Below are 12,094 nucleotides of genomic sequence, written 5' to 3'. Positions count from 1 at the left end.
AGGGAGGGTGGCCGGGCGCCGGGCAGGACAGACCCGGGGTCGCTGCTGCTGCGGCGGCAGCGGCGGCCGCGAGGGAGCCGCGAGGCGGGACGGGAACTCGGCCGGCAGCCGCCGCCACCCCCCTGGCCCGCGCGCAGCTCCGACCCCGTCAATGGCCGCTCGCACACTGAGCCTCCATGACATGGCGCATGGCGCCCCCTCCCCGACGCCACGCCCCCCCTCCCTTCGCCGCGGGGGCGGGGCTTCCTCCGCGCCGCCGGCGCCCTCATTGGCGGCCAGACGCCGCTGGAGAGCGGCCTCCGATTGGCTCGCCGCGGTGCCCGTCGGCGGCGCGTCGCTTTAAAAACGGGGCCCGGGGGCGGGGGGCGGGCGCTGCCTTTGTGCGCGCGGGCGCACGTGGGGTGGCGGTGGGGGCGCGCGCGCGCGCGCATGGGGGCGGGGCCTGGGGCTCGTGGGCGGGGCGTTGCGTTGCACGGGGTGGGGGGGGGCTGCACGCGGGGTTTTTGCACGCCCGGTTGCACGGGGACGCTGCAAGTGGGGTTCTGCCCGTGGGGTTTTGCACGCCCGGTTGCACGGGGACGCTGCAAGTGGGGTTCTGCCCGTGGGGTTTTGCACGCCCGGTTGCACAGGGGTGCTGCAGGAAGGGGTTTTGCCCGTGGGGTTTTGCACGCCCAATTGCACGGGGGCACTGCAAGTGGGGTTCTGCCCGTGGGTTTTTGCGCGCCCAGTTGCACGGGAGCGCTGCAGCGATGGTTTTTGCGCGCCCAGTTGCACGGGGGCGCTGCAGACGAGGTTTTGCGCGCCCAGTTGGATGTGGGCAGTGCAGGCACGGTTTTGCACATGGGGTTTTACATGCCTGGATGCACAGGAGGCCTCTAGGTAGGGGTTTGCATGCAGGGGTTTTGCTCACCCGTTTGCACGGGGGGGGGCTGCAGGCAGGGGTTTTGCACGCCTGGTCACTCAGGGGAGCTGCAGGCAGGGGATTTTGCACATGCAGTTTTGCACGCCCAGTTGCTCAGGGAGGCTCTCTGAGGTTTTACGTGCGGGGTTGTTGCTCACCTGTTTGCACGGGCGGTTGCAGGCGAGGTTTTACACCTGGGGTTTTGCATGCCCCATTGCGCCGTGGGGCTGCAGGTGGGGGTTTGCATGCCTGGTTGCACAGGGCAGCTCTAGGTGGGATGTTGCCGGTGGGGTTTTTGCTCGGCTGGTTGCACAAGGTGGGTTGCAGGCAGGGTTTTGCACACCTGATTGCATGGGGCAACCATCAATTTTAATTTATTTATATGGCAGCTGGTACTGAGGTGCTTTATGCCTTTGGTTTGGAAGCAAGCATTCATTTGGGGCGCCGAGGCGGGATGCAATACCAGCATTATTCTCTTGCTGTAGGATTTTCCTTATTGCTTCTTTTGCATATATGCTGCGAAACCACATCTGTGATCCTCCAGGATCAGCACGACCCCTTGGCGATTGATTTAAGCGGGAGTTTGGTGTCTGCTGTACCTTTTGCAAAGCGGGATTAAAAAAAAACCCACCAGGGTAAAAGTTGAGAAAAGCATCTTGAGCTCAGCTGATGAGTCGGAAAAAAATAATTTGCACCAATGCAGTCGGTGGAAAAAGGATCGTGGAATAACCAAAGCGGGATTTTGCTTTGCATTTCAGCGGCGTTTGCTCGACGGTTAATATTCGCGGGGGCAGCGTGCATCAGGAGAGCCCTGCTTTGAGGCCCGACGTAAGGTCAGCATCGATTAACGTGCCGGGACACGGTGAGTGAAGGCAGTAACTTATAAATAATAAATGCAGGAGGCCGTTTGCAGCCCACGGCAATTGTGGAAATTGCCACAGATGAGTTTCCTTCCTAGAAATTCTGTCTTTAGGGTTTCTAAAAAGGACGTTTTCAAACCTACTAGCCCTGCAGAGGGCGGTTTTGAGCTTTTTCTTACAAATTACGAGCAAATCTTACCTTTTTTTTGGTGAAACCGGGCTGGGTCCCTGGGGCTGCACTTCATCACCCCTTGGCTGCTCCTGAAGGGCTCACGGGGCTGGGCAAAAAAAAATATGCATCGTGCAAAAGGCCCCGAGTTAGAAACAAATCCGCGGAGCAGAGCAGCCCGTGCTGATGTGCAAAATGGGACTTTTAGGGTTTTTTCCCTCCCTGCTTTTAACAGCTCCAGCCCACTCCCAGGGACCGAGTGCCTGTTTTTCCTCCTGGAGAAAGGAGGGTTTTTTTCCCCCCATTAGAAAAATAGAAGCTAGTCGGCAGCGTAATTACGGCGCGAGGAATAAGAGCGTATATTAGCTAGCGAGCATGTACCAGCTGTGAGATCTTGTTGAATAATGTCAGCTTGGGAAAAGTGATGTTCACTGATAAACTTGGCACGTTGCAAGCTTCGTGCACGTACTTTATTTTCACTCCGTTTTCTTCGTTGCGGGGTAACGTCAGCTCTTGAGCAAGCGGCGCGTTCGGAAATCGGTTCAGAGCTATCGCAGGTAAAAAAATTAACGTTGCTTTCGCCTTCTCTGGCAGCTCCTGCGATAGCGCGGTGACGAGCCGGGAGGTGGCAGCGGCTGGCGGCGGATTTGGGTCTCGCCGGGGCTCCTGCAAGACGCTCGCTTCTCCTTCGCGCCCCCCGGAGCGGCCTTGCTGCCAAGCCAGGTAACGCACGGCGTGTTTTCACGGCACGTTTCCTGCTCGAGCAGTCCCTCGTTCCTCTTTGGGAGGTTTTTTTTTTTTGGCTCGCTTCTCCAATTTTTTAGCTGCTTCTCGAAACTTGCGTCGTGCTCACGACCGCAGGCTGCGTCCATCCTTGCTCTCCGTCGCCCGTCGGAAGCGCACGTGGCGGATGCAAGAAATTGAGTTAAGAGCAATTACGGAAGGTAATAACTTAGAGCTTACGCCGTGGCTTAAGTGCTTTAAAAGCCTCCTTTTGACGGGACGAGTGCTGTGCAAGTGCCTTTCTTTTGTTTTTCCTATTCTGCTCTTGAGCAGGGCCGTTCCCGGATGATTTACGGTGGCACAACAGCTGGAAAAGAAACGTCGCTGTCGGTCGCCCTGCAAACGCCGCGGGGGCTCGGTCCGAAAGCAGCTCGGTTAAAGCGGCGACCTGCAGCGAGGGAGAGCGGCAAAATCCGCGTCTGGCCCCGACGCTGCTGGGATTTTCCTGCTCCGAGTGAGAAGACGCCGGGAATTGGGGAGGAAAAAGGTGTGGGTGAATCCCGCGCGGGAACGGGTAGGGTTGGGAGCGCTTCTCGCGCCTCCCTGGTGGGTGCTGCGCTCGGTACCAGGGTTTTGGGCTGAATCACGCGGCGCTGAGACCGGCGATGAGTTGTTAGCGGTTTTATTGGCAGCGGTTCGTATTTACAACAGGATAAGAGGAAATAGGAAAGGACTGAGGCAGGACAAAGCGCTCCGGCGTTTGCACGACGCCCGCGGCTCCGGGCAGCACCGTCAACCCATTGCAAACTCCGCGTATAAAGTCGCGACCGCACTAAATCCGGAGGCGACCGCTTTGCTCGGAGGAGGCGCGTTCCAGCGGGGCGACGGCGGCTTTTTTTTTTTTTTCCTCCTCTCCTTATCCGAGCCGCCGCGTCTGGAACGAGAGGAAAAGGCTCGGAAGCGGCCGGGATGTTCCTCCTATTGTGTGCGCGCCGCGCGGGGGCCGTGCAGGAATTTCGCGTGCACCTGCGGCGCCGGCTGGGAGACGCCGTTTCGGCAAAGAGGCGGCAATAGCTAAGCCAGCGGGGAGGGGGTTCGGGCGGCGATTTAAGGCTGTATCTTACGCACAAAGTCACTGTGCTTCGGAAAAACGCCCTCGAAACGCTGCTTTTACCAGCAGTCGTTAGTGCCGATTAACTCTGCTTGTCCCTAACGTGTCACTGGATGCCCCAAATATTGAATTATTTTGAATAGGTGCTGCAAAAGTGCTGCCTTAAGGAACTGCGTCATTTTGGGCTTAAAGAAATACTTCCAAGCGTGCAAGCGCTCAAATACCTTCTAAGGAGGAAAATGGGGAATTATAGTGTGAAACTCAGGAGGCTGAGGAGGAGGAGGAGAGGAAGGTGGTACTGCAGGGGCGACCCCGCGGACTCCTCTTCCTGCGGAGGCAACGAAAAGAAATCGGTCATTAATAGCCGGCTTTAATACGGGAAAACTCGATGCGAAGCGCCGGAATCTGCCAGCGTTCGGCGTTTCAAAATCAACATTTATAACCCATTTATTTCTTATTCTAGCGCTGCTTCCTGCGAGGAAGGACCCCTTCGTTTCGGGGAGAATGAAGAGAAACTCCGGCTTACCTTCCCATAGGGATTCGTAGTAGGTATTAACGTGATGTTCTCGGAATAATATTCTACGGTGGCGTATAGGTAATCACCTGGAACGACAGCGTAGCTCTGGTGAGTCCCCGTTCTGCGTTAAAGCTCGGGATATCCCGGGCCGGCATCTTGTTCGTGCCGTAACGTGCCGCTTATAAAAAGTGCGCGAGCAAAGCGTGCAAAACGAAGACTTTTCCCTGGGGCACGCGTTGGAGGCTGGATTCAGGGAGCCCGTTAGTCGCCCACGTTAATTCTGGTCTCCCGGGATGAGCAGGGAGGGTCGGGAGGGAGCGCGGAGCAAGACGCGGAAGCGAGGGCGGGTGTAAGCGGAGGTCGGGAGCTTCGTTTCAGGGGCTGCGCTGAGGTCGGCTCCCCAAAACTGCGGGGTTTTTTGGCTCCCTGCATTCCCTGGGCGCCTCCGCGGCTTCGGGCACGGCCGGATGCGCCGCTCCCGTTACCCTTCCCACGGCCTCCAGCCTCCGCTGCCAGATGTTGCTGCCCCCCCGGATAGTTCGAAGCCGATTATTATTATATATGTTTTTTCTGGCAGGCGGAAGAATGACTACTTTTAGCTTTTCCCCCGGTTCGCGCGGGAGCCGCAGAGAGGCGAATACGTGGATCCGAGAAAACGCCAGGAGCCCGATCCACCCCCGACTCCTTATATTCGTGGTGCCACAGCCGGATGACCGCAAGCATTTCGGCCGGGAAGGAGGGGGAATTTTGGAGCCCGACTGCTGCGACGTGCATAGGAAGGAAACGGAAAGCGAGGATTAAGTCATCGGAGGAAACACTTCAGCGGGCGACGCTCGGCCGTCACCTTGCGCGCGGGGGCCGTCGGCAGCCCCCGTGTGTGCCGCGCGCCCGGCGATGGCACTGATCGTCGCGAGCGCTCTGCAGCAGCGGTTAAGCTGGACTTAAGTTAAACCTGTTGCCTGGCCCGGCTGAGGGATGGCGAATTAAATTAAACTGCGCTAAAGCTTAGCTTCATCCCTCCGAAATTATCGCGGGGGGGTCGCTAGAAGCTTTTTTGCAAGTCCCTGGAGAAATGAGGTGCCTGTTTTAGGCTGTTACTCTCTTAAGTGCTTTCTCCCCACGGACCTTAATTCCCTGCGCACCTAGCGCACAAGCTATACCTAGCTGTTTGAATATATATATATATATATATATGGCTGTAACCCGTAGTCTTATGCCAAGCCCTTTTGGTTTATCTAAGCTGTATTTCGGTATGGTTCAAACCTGTATTTCTACTTGATTTCCGCAGAGCTTCAATACTGCGAGGTCCCAGATCACCGTGCCTGGAGACCTCCAGCCCTTTCCAACCTCAGTTAGTCTAGGCTTTGCTTAGGCGGTTTATACAGGAGGGTCAAAAAGCGGCATTTCTCACCAAAGCGGGACGCGTAGTCGTAGAGAAACTCCGATATCTCCTCTTCTGTCTCAGCAGTTCCTTTAAAAAAAAGAAAAAGTTTATCTTACGGCTTAAGCAGAGATTCCCGCGGAGCCGGCTTGCTCCCCCCCGCCAGCGGGATACGGCTTGGCCCGAATGGTTGCATGGATTTATTGGCGCTTTGGGAGCACGGCGTGGGCGATCCGGCCCCTGATTAAATCTGCGCCTGGGGAGCGAGAGGTATCGTGTTACGAGCGGGCCCGGGAGGCTCCGGAGTAAACGTGAGCGCGGGGCGGGTGCGTTCCCGCGCCGCCCCTCGTCCCCAAGCTCGTTTCGGGGTTGGCGGCACGAACCCGCGGTTTTCGAGCCGCCCGGATGCTCCCTCTGGGCAGGCTGCTCCCGAAGCCTGATTTATTCCCCATCTGTGGTTTTCTGCAAAACAGCCGAAACCTTTTGCAAAGATGCTCGCGTTTCCGCAAGCCTCAGTCGCTATAAATAGGCTTATGAATAGCACGACTTTGCTGAAGCCCGCGCAGCCCTGCTCGTTTCCCTTTTCCAAGCACAAGATTAACTGTGTTTTCTCTTTTCCCAGCGCCGTCTCGTAGAACAGGCTAAATTGGAAAAAATTAAGATCTAACGCTATCGACTGCGCCCTTAGCCGGGCTTGGGGACCGTCCAGCTCCACGTCCGCCTCTCCGGTTCGGGGTTGGAAGCCCCCATCCGGAGACGCTCGGCATCGAGATCGCCTGGAAATTGGGATCCCGAGCAAAGATTTCTTAAAAGGGGCGGCGAAGCCCTGCGTTAGGAGCCGGGACCCTCGCTCAGCCTGGCCCCGCTCCGACGGGTTGCCAGGTCCGGGGGAAATTCGGCTGGGAGCTCTGGGATGCTGAGTAACATCACCGGTGCGATACCCCACTCGCGCTTTGGGAGCGTCCCGTACTTTCCGGCTAGAGCAGCGCGAACCTCGGGCTCGCGTGCGCTCTCCCACGTATTAAGCTTTCCAAAACCGCTATTTGGAGCCGGCTGTTGTATTTAGGCTGGAAGGATGCTTAAAAACGAGGATATACAAATTGCGCTGCGGGGTGGTTAGTGAGAGCGAAGAACTTCCATCTGGAAATCCCCCGTCCGGGGCAGGCTGACGCTGCCGGTTTTTAACCCGTTGTGGGATGTTTTCCCGCGTCGGGCTCGTTCCGTTAGCGCGGAGGCAAAACGCTCTCCGCGTCGTTAACCTCTCGCTGCTGTTACCTTTTTTTTGCCGGCTCGGTGGCCTTCGCCTTCTGCCTCGCCGTATCCCCCACCGAGCGCCGCGGGAAAACCCCCTCTTCCCCTTGCCGCTCTCCGGAGCTCCCCGCTATATATTGCAAAATATTATGGCCACAGTGCGGAGAGCGGGACTTGCAAAACTCTGTTCTGCAAACGCACGCTTGCCTATAGCTTAGCCCGTGCCCATCGGGCTTTCTCCTCTTTTTTTTTTCCCAACGATGCCTCTTTTCCCCGGATCCCACCCCGACAGCCGCGCAGCATCTCCTTAAAACGCCGCGGCGCGCCCCAGGACGTCGGGAAGCCGAGCGGAGCGTATTTACCCAGGCCGAAATGAAGAGCCAGGACGGCGGCGGCGAGCAAAAGGTTCGTCATCGTCTGCTGCGGGGCGGCGGGTTGGTGCCGCCGGCCGCTGCTCCTCGGGAGCGTCTCGGGACGCGCCGGCGCTCGGGAACAGGAAATGACACTCGGCCGAGGGCTGCGCCCGGCCGCCTCGCGGATAAGATAGCACAGGTTTTCCCGAAAATCACCCGGCCCCACGATGCTAGGTCGACTGATAAGTTGGTTTAGCGGCTGGGAGAAAGGGGAGGGGGGGGACGCGGCTCCGAAAGCTTTCGCTCGGCCAGAAGTTTCCCGCCGGAGCGCGGCCGCGCTCCGGGCGCCGTTCCCGCGCCGGGCTGCCGGATAAGGAGCAAAGATGGTTTTAATTAAGCTCTCGCTGCCGCGCGCTTTGGGAAAAATGCGCTATTAATAGCGAAGCCTGGTGGTTGCAGTCGGCCGTTAAGAGCCGGAGGCGGACGGGGACCCCCGGGTCCCTGCCGAGCATTTGGGGGGTCCCATCGTCGCTGCCGCTCCGCCTCCCGCTGCCTCAGTTTCCCCAGCGCTTAGGGATGCAAACGGTTAAGGGCTTATTTGGGTTTCTGAAATGCAGCAATACACTGGCTTGAGATGCTTTCGGAGCTGTGTTGTTTTTGGGGGGGTTTAAACCAGGTTCGGATGCTCTTTCCGCATCCGGAGGATGTGGTGCTTCGGCGTACACTGATATCAGCACCTTTTTTTTTTTTTTTTTCCCCCCTTGCTCCTCTAAAAATAGAAGGAAAATAGGCAAAAAAAGGGATTGGGAGAGATCTTTCGGAAGACGGAAAGTGGTGGTGGGAGCCTGGAGGAGAAGCAGGTTCCCGCGGGGAGCTGCTGCCCGAGGGGGAATCGTGACTCATTGCTGTGTGTTTGCTGCAGGAGGGACCTGAGAGTGCGACGGTTACGCAATGATAAACCCTTGTTTTCTTTTTTTTTCTTTTCTTTAATGAATAACTGCCCGTTGACCCAACGCGATGCCTTTCCTTGGGGCCGTGGCAAACGCTTTCGGCGAGCGGCGCTCGTGGGATGAGCCGGGGAGGCTCCTGCCTCCTGCGCCCAAGGGTGGGAGCAAAGATCATTAACTAACGTCGGAAACCGCCGGCGAAAACGTGATATATTTAATTGAGAGGTGCTGCCCGGCCGGAATTGCCCATGGGGTGGGAAGAAATCCTCCTTCTCGAGCTTTCCAAGCTGGAAAAGGTCCGGTTCTGCATGGCTGCACGTGAAGGGAGATGAGCTGGGCAAAGAGACTCGCGGGGGAAAAACAAGTTGAGAAGTTTTAGAAAATAAGAGTGGAGAAAACATTAAGTTTTTTCTTTTCTTTTTTTCCCCCCCAGCTAAAAGGGAGGAGAAACGAAGAACTGCGCTGTGCAGCTTCCCACGCTCGGGCACCTTTCAAAGGGCCCCGGGGGGATTTTTCCCGCTGCCGGAGCGAAGCCAGGCGAAGGGTTAAGCAGGGAGGATCCGCGAGCGGCCGTGCAGAAATCCCGTCGAGAGCCGCGGCCCCCGGCCCGGCAGGGATTTGCCCTCGCGGGAAGACGGAGCCGGGAGCGTTAAAACCCCACGGTCACAAAGCTGGAAGCGGCGGCCGGGCGGAGCGACGATGCCGCGGGGGAATTTGGGTAAAACTCAGCGATTGCTTTTTGGCGTTAGGGCAGTGCACACAAATTCTGGGCTAAAAGCTTCCATTTTCTGTTAATAAAGCTTTCCCACGGGTCTGGGGCACCCCAATGTCCGCTGTTTCCCCCTCGTTTTGCTTATGGTTTTGGAGACCGAACGTAGATGTGGATTTGGGGTTGCGTTTCTGGCCGCAAAAAAGCAATTGCTCTTTAAATTAGCTTTTTTCCCCCTTGGGTTTTGCTCTCGCTCGCTTTGACCATCTCACGCCGGAGGGCAAAAGCGTCGTCCGAAAAGCAGCCGAAGAAAAGGCAACAATAAGCAATGGCTTTTCCACCTGCGGCCTCGCGCTGCTTTTTAAATCAAATTCATCAAAAAACCCACATCATTCAAAATCAAATTCATCTTTCGCGTGATGCAGGCTGTAACTTTGTGCCCTTTTTTTTTTTCCCCTTTAAAGCTTGGGGGGTAGAAGCGCCCCGAAGCGCCCCGAAACGCTCGCTCCCGAAAAGCCGAAGCGCCGAGCTTCTGCATCCCGCGGAAAACACAGCGAAACGCCGGCGTTTACGCCGCGAGCCGCCCTCCGCGCCCGGATGCATAACGTCATTTCCCAGCTTTAATAGGAGGAAGCCGCCGGAAGGGGAAAATTAAAAAAAAAAAAAAAAAACACAAGAAAACGGGTAAATGGGACCGGGCTGCTCACAATACCCCGCGGCCGGCGGGAGCGGAAGTCGCCGCGTGCGGCCGGCGAGAAGACGGATGGATATATTACAGCGCAGGAAGGAAGCGGATAAATCCATTCCCCCCGCGGCATTGCCCCAGTTTGGGGGGGAAAAAAGCTTTTTATTATTATTATTATTATTTTTAACCGCGGGGCTGAGCCCGGCAGGGATCCCGCTGGGGCCGCGGCTCTCGCGCTCCTTCGGCGAGGAACCTTTTCTCTGCTCTAAATAAAGCTTTCCTGCCCTTCCCCGCCGGCGCGTAAACAGCGGCGCCCGGGGCTGGCGCCTTCTGCTGGGGTTTGCAGGAGCCGGTTGGATTCTTGGCAATTAAAAAAAAAAAAAAAATCACTTTTAAATGCTATTTCTAAATATATATAATATCTTTTATAATGGGGTTTGTTTGCTCACGCACGTAGAAAAAGGAGCATCCCTGCGTCACGGAGTTTTTTTTTCCTTGCGGCTTTAACGCCGTCGCTTCTCCCTGCGGGGTCGGCTGAGGGTTTTTTGGCTAAAGCGAGAGGGATTTCTAACCCCGGGAAATGGCAAATTTAAAGGTGTTTTTTTTTTTCACCCCACCCAGTTCAACAGCAGCTCTCGGAACGGCGAACACAATAATCGGATGAAAATCTGAGACCTTGGTAACCAGGAAATCGGGGATTTCATTATTTGCGTGTCGTCTCGTTACTCTTGAGCTTCTCCTCCCTCCCCGCCGACGGYGGCGACGTTCCTCCTCATCCAGCGGGATAATCCCAGCGGGGAAAACCGGGCGGCRAGCGTTTTTGCTAGCCGGAGCTGTTCGCTGCCGCCGCGGGGACGCGGAAAGGGCTCCGCAAAGCTGCGCTGGGGTCGCCCTGGCCCCCGTGGTGGTGGCTCTTCCCGGTGCTCGGAGAGGTGCCCGGAGAGGCTTTTCCCAGGGCGCTTGTGTGCATTAGCCGATAAAACTGCTGGAAGAGGCTTTCCTGGAAGTTTGCGCCTGATACCGCGCTGCGGCGGTTGCTGTAGAGATTACAGAAGATGAACACAACTTCTGCAAAAAAAAAAGCCCTCCCAAACAGCAAATATCTGCCGGCGCTGAGCTCTATATATATACATTACACCTTTACGGCCGGGTGTATATGCTCGAGTCCGGCGTGAGGATATTGCGAAATAGCTCAAATCCTCTGTCCTTCGAATGCTGCGGCGAAGCTCGTGCAAAGTTGCAAGGGGGATTTGCGGTGCAAAGTTGCAAAGGGGGATTCATGGTGCAAAGTTGCAGGGGGGGGTGCAAAGATGCCAAGGGGATGCATGGTGCAAAGTTGCAAAGGGGATGCAAAGTTGCAGGGGGGGTTCGCGGTGCAAAGTTGCTAGGGGGGTGCATGGTGCAAAGTTGCAAGGGGGATTCGCGGTGCAAAATTGCAAGGGATTCTTGATGGCCAAGCAAAGAAAAAGCATATGAAAAGGATTTGTGCCCCCCCTTCCCCCCCCCCCCAGGCTGTAGCATGGCAGAGCGCAGCCTCTCGCAGCTTCCCTTCCTCTCGCTGCTGGTTTTCTCACTGGCAAACCGCAGCTCCGCGCAGTTTTCGGCCGGGCCGGGCGGAAGGGCTCTCAGGGGCGATGCTTCACCGCCGCGTACTCGGTCTGAAACGAAAAGCGAGAGCCGGCACCTTCCCGTGCGCTTGCAAAAACCTGCTGCTGCTTGCAGCTCTGCGGGGTTGGGGGGGGGAGTAACGAGCCGGGGACTGTTGCAAACAGCAGCAAAACGTGCTCCGAAAAAGCTCCGCGGCTCCGTTCTCCCGGGTGGCCGCGCTTTACCTCCGGGTCGCGCCGCATGGGAGCCTCCATCCTGCCCATCTCAGTCGGTGCCGCTGCGGGAAAGCGGAGCGGCAGTTAGGGGCGAAGGGGCCAGGGGCTCCCCCCCGGCGGGCGCGGGGTTCCCGGGAACGTTACCGGCTCCGGCGCGAAGTTTCCAGAGGATCAGAAGCACGAGCTGGGCGCAGAGGAGGAGGCCGAGGCCGGGCAGCGCCGCCGCCAGCAGTCAGCCTGGGCAATCTGCCGGATGCTCACCGGAGACGACGAGCCGGGTGCCGTTCCCGAAGCCGGAGCGCAGGGCTGAGAGGCTGCAGTAGTAAACGCCCGAGTCCTCCCGCCGCACGGAGCTGATGCGGAAGGGGAAAACGCGCCGCCTTTCCCTCGTTCCCGAGTACCGGCCCTGCGGCGGCGACTCCTGGAAGCTCTGGTAGACGTGGAGCAAGGCGCCGTCCGGCCGCTCGCGGTACCAGCTCACGCTCCACTCGGCGCCGGACGTGTTGCAGCCGAGCCGGGCCGTGGCGCCGGGGCTCAGCCACAGCTCGGCCGGGCTCTGCCGGATGCCGGCCGCCGCTCCTGCGCGGGAAAAACCCGGCTGAATCCGGCGCCTCCAGAGCTGCGAGCGCGGCGCTTCGCTCTCGCTTAATCCCCCCCAAAAAAA

The 12,094-nt window shown here is 57.6% G+C and overlaps 1 long non-coding RNA gene across 3 annotated transcripts; it reads left to right on the top strand.

Moving 5' to 3' along the window:
- Positions 1-5,758: 5,758 nt before the first annotated feature.
- On the top strand, positions 5,759-9,993 carry LOC112975521. Of its 3 annotated transcripts, none has more exons than XR_003256652.1 (3): positions 5,759-5,932; positions 7,206-7,318; positions 8,046-9,993. It is a non-coding gene; the product is annotated as an uncharacterized LOC112975521 (long non-coding RNA). The 3 variants fall into 3 exon arrangements; XR_003256651.1 differs by having other exon boundaries at positions 6,285-7,318; XR_003256650.1 differs by having other exon boundaries at positions 5,759-7,318.
- The last annotated feature ends 2,101 nt before the right edge of the window (positions 9,994-12,094 follow it).

Source organism: Apteryx rowi, unplaced genomic scaffold, assembly GCF_003343035.1.
Source record: "Apteryx rowi isolate R43461 unplaced genomic scaffold, aptRow1 scaffold_673, whole genome shotgun sequence".
Classification (NCBI taxonomy): Eukaryota; Metazoa; Chordata; class Aves; order Apterygiformes; family Apterygidae; genus Apteryx; species Apteryx rowi.
Note: the sequence above shows the minus strand (reverse complement) of the source record. Positions and strands in the feature narration are given on the sequence as shown.